The sequence below is a fragment of the Chanos chanos genome, chromosome 9, assembly GCF_902362185.1.
Source record: "Chanos chanos chromosome 9, fChaCha1.1, whole genome shotgun sequence".
NCBI classification, from domain to species: Eukaryota; Metazoa; Chordata; class Actinopteri; order Gonorynchiformes; family Chanidae; genus Chanos; species Chanos chanos.
In genome coordinates, this window is record NC_044503.1 from 2,961,208 (window position 1) to 2,968,268 (window position 7,061).

Genomic DNA, 7,061 nt, shown 5'->3' on the forward strand with positions numbered 1-7,061 from the left:
ACTGTGCGGTGAAGAGAGACTGTGCGGTGTGGCGGAGAGGAGAGCACGCTGAAAATGATCGGTCAACTCATTAACGGTACGAGACAGCAGCCGGTGCTGCTCCATTGATCAAACGTCGGGTGACGAGGGGATGCTGGAGAGTGTGTGTGTGTGTGTGTGTGTGTGTTCCGGGGGGGGGGAGTTGTCGTCCGTCCAATTAGGACAACTGTAGATTTCTTGTCACCTACGAACACAGGCGACGTGGGTTTTATGAGACAATCTATCATGCCATCAGACGGGGCTCAGGGCCGGGCGGTGACGAGAGACCGCCGCCCCTTTACCGCGGCTACTCTGCTGTTTCTCGACGTGCGGCCGCCGTAAGGTTTTATTTCACACTTACTGAGCAAAAACAGGCTTAAGACTCAGCTACGGTCTGTCCCGTGAGCGTCACGACTCGGGCTAACGACACCGCCGAACTTAAATTACAAAGCATAGCTAAGCAACGTACCGTGAGATAACTCACTCTGTAATGACTGAGTTCCGTCAGCGTTTGCGTGGACAGATCTTCGGCCTTGAGGAGATATTTCAGCTGGAAAACCGCAGCCCCCCCCCCCCCCTTTCCCACGGGAGGAAAACGTAGAAGAAAAGAGACTCCACAGCAGTTCATATTCCTTAATATAAAACGCATTACCACTTATCATGGCTTTAATTTCATTTAATAGCACCTTACTCACCACCGCCTGAACACGATACGGATACAGGGCTAGCGCGTCGCTAATTTGCTGACTGACTGACTGCCTGTAATTATTGTTAAATTACAAAATACGTTTTTTTCTTGAATTAGTTCCTGACATATGGTTTCATAAAAGAGCATTAGTAATGCAAGCAACACTGAAAGATGAGACGTGTTAGCTTATGATATAGCGCAAGGCTACAGACACCTCTGCTGTCTGTAAATGAGATTTTGGGGGTCCCGAAATCTTATCGGAGGAGAACGGAGATGTGTACCCACCCCACCCACACCGTTTGCCGTTAGATGAATCTACACTAGACTTGACAGGAGTACTCTAAAGACTCGTCTGAATTCTGTCGACGCTCCATACGTGTGCGGTCTAAACGTAGAGCTAATGCTTAACAGTGCGATTTCTCAAAACTCTTCAAACACTCTCTCTCTCTCGTGCTTTATCAACTGGTTTTCACGACAGCGGCGAGAGCAAACACATCTTCAAAATTGTTTGTCCTCCACTTATGACAGAGGAATTGCTTTCAAAGTGACAAGAGCATGATTTGGACTCGCTGAATTGTTGAATAGACCCGCTGCTTCAATCCGGGAAAGAAGAGAAAAACATAGGATTACGTTTTTTGGGGTTTTTTTTTGCGAAAGTTAAACAGGAATGCATTAAAGGAAAAACGTGTGATCATTTTGTTTGCTTTTCTAAAGAAAAAAAGAAGAAGAGCAAACTCAGACGGTCATACAGCAGTTTCAAAAGGTCTAACCAATAAAACAGCAGCTAGGTGTGATTATTTGTCCTAAGGTACCACTGATTTCCACACTGGTCATTAGCAGCAGCACAAGGCGTTCTCCTCACAGTTTCTTTGAAAAGGTGACACTCAGCAATGAGAGAGAGAGAGAGAGAGAGAGAGGGAAAGAGAGAGAGAGAGAGAGAGAGAGAGTGTGTCTCATTACTGTAACCCGAGTGTTGGAGGCCTTGGCTATGAATAATGAGGTTATTATGGAGACGTAACCCCACAGATATGGAGTGGTCTTTAAATCCTCTCCCACCCCCCCGGCACCTCCTTGAAATTCTTTTGCTGAGCTGTTTTTGTCTTTCTCCATATGTGTGCTTTACATAACAATACGCTTTATCACGTGCGAGCACACACAAACACACACACGCACGCACACACAAAATAACCCCAAATACGCTTTAAAAAAAAAATATACAGCCAAAACAGAGACACATACTGTTTTTCTTTTCTTTCTGACTCACTGGACAGTCAAGTGGAAAGAAAACAAGATACAGGCATGAACAGACTTGGAAACAGTTGGCTCACCGCCTATCGTCACACCTTTTTTTTTTTTTTTTTTGCTTTTCTTTTTTCTCCACGATATTGAAAAGCATCTCCATAGGCGACATCTCCGTTCTGATACGAGTGCTTCTCCGCCGTCGCCCGAAATGCAAATTCTTCTCCCGTGCAAGGGCTGTAATTAAGACATCGTCAAGGTGCTGCGAGATGACAGAAATTATCTTTGCGGCCGGGAACGGTCCGGTCCGGTGCGGCAGGCAGGCAGGCAGGTGACTTTGGCATCGCAGAACATCTCTGCAGGACTCCGGGGGCCCTGTCATTGACCTCAGTCACAGTTTCCTTTGGGGGGTTATATCCTGGACTTCTCTCAACTCCCTCAGGACCAAAGCCTCATTATCTTTGAGTTTTCTCTCCTCTCACTGCCTCCCTCATTACAGAAAGCAAAGAGAGAAAGAGAGAAAGAGAGAGAGAGAGAGAGAAAGAGAGAGAGGGAGAGAGAAAGCAAAGAGAGAAAGAGAGAGAGAGAGAGAGAAAGAGAGAGAGAACTATATTTATGCTTAGCACTGTCTAAATCTTGGTTGAGTTTTACTGTCTTCAGCAGAGGTGTAGAGATGTGGGGAAATAATTAACCACCTGCTGTTTTTTTGGGGGTTTTTTTTTGGTTTTTTTCGCCATCTGGTTCCAGTCCTGTGTTTTTAATCATTAGTGGCAATGAGTTTACGTTTAATATCCCTCAATAAATAAATAATAAAAAAATAAAAATGGCAGTCAAAACAAAAACATGAGGGTGGTCTCCAAAGGCAGCTACTGCTGATTGGACCGGTTATCCGCATCTCTTGCCTCTGGTGTGGAATGAGAGCCGCTTGTCAGGGACAAAGGTCCTTATGAAGAGTTAATATCAAACATGGGCCATTATCTCCCCATGGTACATCTCTGCAAAGACAGCGTACATCTTCAAACAAACAAACAAACAAACAAACAAACAGAAAACGGCACACACAGCATCTCTGTACATCCAACACTGTGACCCAGTAACGTTAAGGCAGTCACATTCAATTTTACTGCTGTGTGTTGAGTGTGAAACCTCTTTAAATGTGAGGTGGAGACAGAACCGGGTTCAGCTCAGTGTTAGCCAGAGTATAGCGACCACTGATGCTCGCTGGTAGCCTTTCATTTCTGCCATCATCACAGGGGATATATGATCTTGAATTGAACACTCTCTCTCTCTCCCTGTGTGTGTGAGGGAGAGTGTGTGTGTGTGTGTGTGTGTGTGTGTGTGTGTGTCTCAGTCTTGGCCCCTGGGATCACCTCTCTAATCTTCAGGTACAAGCACTTTCCGGTCAATTCTATGGCAATTTCCTGAAATCCAACAAAAGCTGAATTAGTCTGACCTGCGGCATTAGGTGAGGAGTACATTTGGTTCTCCCTCATGCCAGAGACGCCAATTCAAACCATCTATTCTGCCGTTTCAGCTCATACACGTCCAAAGGATGTCTCCACAGAAACATAGATATGACAGAGAGGTTACCCACTGCAAAGTGTAGCTTTTATTCTTGCACAAATAGAGATTATTACAGAGGTATCTTTGTGTGATATTAAAATAATTATTATATTGCTATTATCAAAATGAATAGTGATTATAATAGAAGAATTACACTCATTATCTCTAGGAACTTTCTGTGAGTGACTAGAGAGTATAATAGAAGAATTACGGTAATTATTCAACAAACAGCAAGATGAGTAACAAGGACAAAAACTGTAAACACAAGAGTTGTTGTTGTTGTTGTTTTTTTTTTGACAGATTCGCGAGATTCATCCAATCACAACCAATGTCCTTCCTAACAAAGGAAAAAGTCAATGTAGCATACCGTCAATTATAAATAAATAAACTCTTAGGCTCCATAAAACCTCGAACTTTACAGGGCAGAGATTGCTGGTCTTCCCACTGTTCGGCAGGCCACACTGACACGAGGGGGTTAAACTCATTCACTCATCCCGCAAAACATTTCCCAGCTGAAAATGCGAGAATCCGTGTTTACCTCTAATCCGAGACGGTGTGGAAATTTCCATTTGGGTCTGGCCATTTATTTTGCAACATTTTATATTGTTGAGGAAGCTCAGCTCTGGCAGGAGGTGGATCAGAGACCATGAAAGATAAATGGTAGGAGATAGACAGAGCAATTTGAAATTCCAGGGGCATGGAGGCAAAGCCATTTAAGTTCCGTCGTCATTAGGAATGCATGAGGCGTGAGGGAGAGAAAGCTTCCAGGTTACTCATGGAATGTTTTATAAGACTGTCAGGCTAATTGGTGTTGGGTGGGGGTGGCGGTGGGGGTGGCGGTGGGGGTTTCGCGCTGCGGAGGGGAGTGGGACGTGGAGGGGGGGGGTGCCAAACGACAATATCCCCCCGTTCTCATTTAGAGAGCAATCAGCTCTCTTCCGCACAAAACTTCGCCCACACGCTGTTTTTTGATAACCTTTTTACGAGCGAGAGAAAGAAAGTTTATCATTTTTAGAACTGGCTCAAATGTTTCCTAAAGTGATTTGCGATTTATTTATTTATTTTATTTTATTTATTTTTTTTAGGAGACGGAGAGAGGAGCGGTATGGTGAGGCAGAGCTGAGTTTGAATAGGGAAACAGCGCTGGTGAGGCCGTCGTTCGGAATCTAAAAGCCAGATAGGTCTTATCTGTCAGTCCTGGAATAACATATTGATCAGCGGCAGAGATAAAGGCACCTGCGCTCAATGTAAACGTCTGAGAAAAAAGCGCTCCGCGCGCCGAGACAAAAATTGAAAATCTGCGCGTGTATTCAAATGTCAGCGCGGCATCATCTTCAACCTTTACACCAGACAGCCGCAGGATTAGAGCAAGCGCTGTCCATATATATGACTGACATTTGTTGTAATATTTATCTGAATGAAAGAGCGCGTTTCATAAGTTTGAAAAGCTATTAAATCCAAAAGGTTTAACACGCATCGCCCGCGAACATAATGCCTCTGATCAGATTTAATATACTGTTAAATACTGAACTCCGCGTTGTACGATATACGCATATACACAACCTCCACACAAACTTTGATTAGCAACAGACGATGAATTTCATCCTTTAGTCAGGAAGATTTTAAATATCAGACATAAACTGAAGAGCATCGTGAATAAATGGAATGTACATGGTAACATGTGTAGCCTATAGCATTTGGGGTAAATGTGTTACTTCTACGCTCAAATGAAGACTTCGATGTGAGGTGGTTGTGGAAGTCATGGTTGTATAACCTGTATTCAAAATAATATGTGGAAATCATTTTGCCTTAATCTGAAAACAAAATCGCTCTTAAAACTGTTGTCATCTTTATACCATAGAGCCCTATGGCAGAATATGGAGAAGTAATCACTGAAGAAAATGATTAATTGATTATGTCATATTCGATCCCCCTTGGTATTTTTTTTTGTTTCTTTTACAGTCTCTGATATACTCGTTCAATACTATACCCACTCCTCCCCAGCCATCACGGTAATCACATTTTCACCAGCGCTCTTATATATCACGTTACCTTCTTTAAGTGAGTAATAAAATAAAAGCTGATACTGATCAATGGGAAGCAGGTCTCATTCAGTCTCTCTCTCCCCCCTCTCTCTCTCTCCCTCTCTCTCTCTCCCTCTTTCTCCCCCCCTCTCTCTCTCTCTCCCTCTCTCTCTCCCTCTTTCTCCCCCCTCTCTCTCTCTCTCTCTCTCCCTCTCTCTCTCTCCCTCTTTCTCCCCCCTCTCTCTCTCTCTCCCTCTCTCTCTCTCTCTCTCTCTCTCTTTCTCTCCCCCCCCCCCCTCTCTCTCTCTGTTTTCTCAGACCCGTGTGTCATGTTTGCTCAGAGGGCTTGGGCCTGTTTTGTCTGGTGAGCTGACCTAAACAACATGCCCACCTTCATTCCTCTCCGCGTCACTCTTTCAACACGTGGCAATTAGCTATGGCAAGCGAATACGCAGACATGAGGAGAGGTCACCGGGGCGTCCGCTGCACAAACAAGAGGAGGAGGAAGAGGAGGAGGAAGAGGAGGAGGAAGAGGAGGAAATTGTTTTTGTTCCTGAAGATGCCGTGCAGCTTTTGCCTGTTTTCTTTTTTTTTTTTCTTCTTCTCCTGTTTCGAGACTCGGGACCGTAATTATGTTCTAATTGCTAATCATAAAGGTATTCAAGGTGCTTTCGGCACCATCTCTGGCCCACCCCACGGCAGCAAAAGCAGTGTTTCATTGGGTCAGGGCTCCAGAAGGTTCTGGGAGCTTGACCTGGCTCCCAGGTGGGTCGTTGGGGATGTTGAATTGGTTTTGGAGTGATACAAGGTCGTTCCACCCCCCCCCCCCCCCATCCTGTCTCTACAGTTGAGTGTTAGCTAAAGTACTTGACACCAAGTTACTCTAGGGGTGTTACTTTATGGACCTCCAGTTTCAGTGACCCGCAAACCTAAACGTGGAAACCTTGATGATACAAGCTGTCCTCCTGTGGTTCAGTGAGGGTTTGAACAATTAATGAAGTTTGTATGTGGTATATGAGAAAATGTTATTTTGCTTTTTAATGTTGCAATTACATAAAAGGAAGATATCTACGGATATAATATGTCACTATTTCATGTGGCATCCACAGTCTTTGTCCAAACACAATGTACAAACTGCCGCGGTTATCTCGTATCTTATTCTACATTGATCGCTGGGGAACACAACACGCTCATCAGTTTGAATTCGCATTTTAGTTACCGCTCGAAGACAACAGCGTATGAAATTATGAGACGTAAATGTGAAAAACGTCGGAAAGGTTCACGGGAAAATCAATCACGCGCAATCACAGCGGCTTGAGACGGACGTGAAGGTTTCTCTGTCCGTATGAAAGGCCTATCAGGAGGACCCTACACACGCCGGCCAAAGCGGTGATGCATATCATTACGCGTGTCTCCAGATAACAGCCAAACCAGAGCGTTTTAGTTTTTTTGTTTTTTTTCCTTTTTCTTTTTTTTCTTTTTTTTTTTTTTCCCCTTGGCCGAGTCAGACTGGCCACTTTTTCATTACC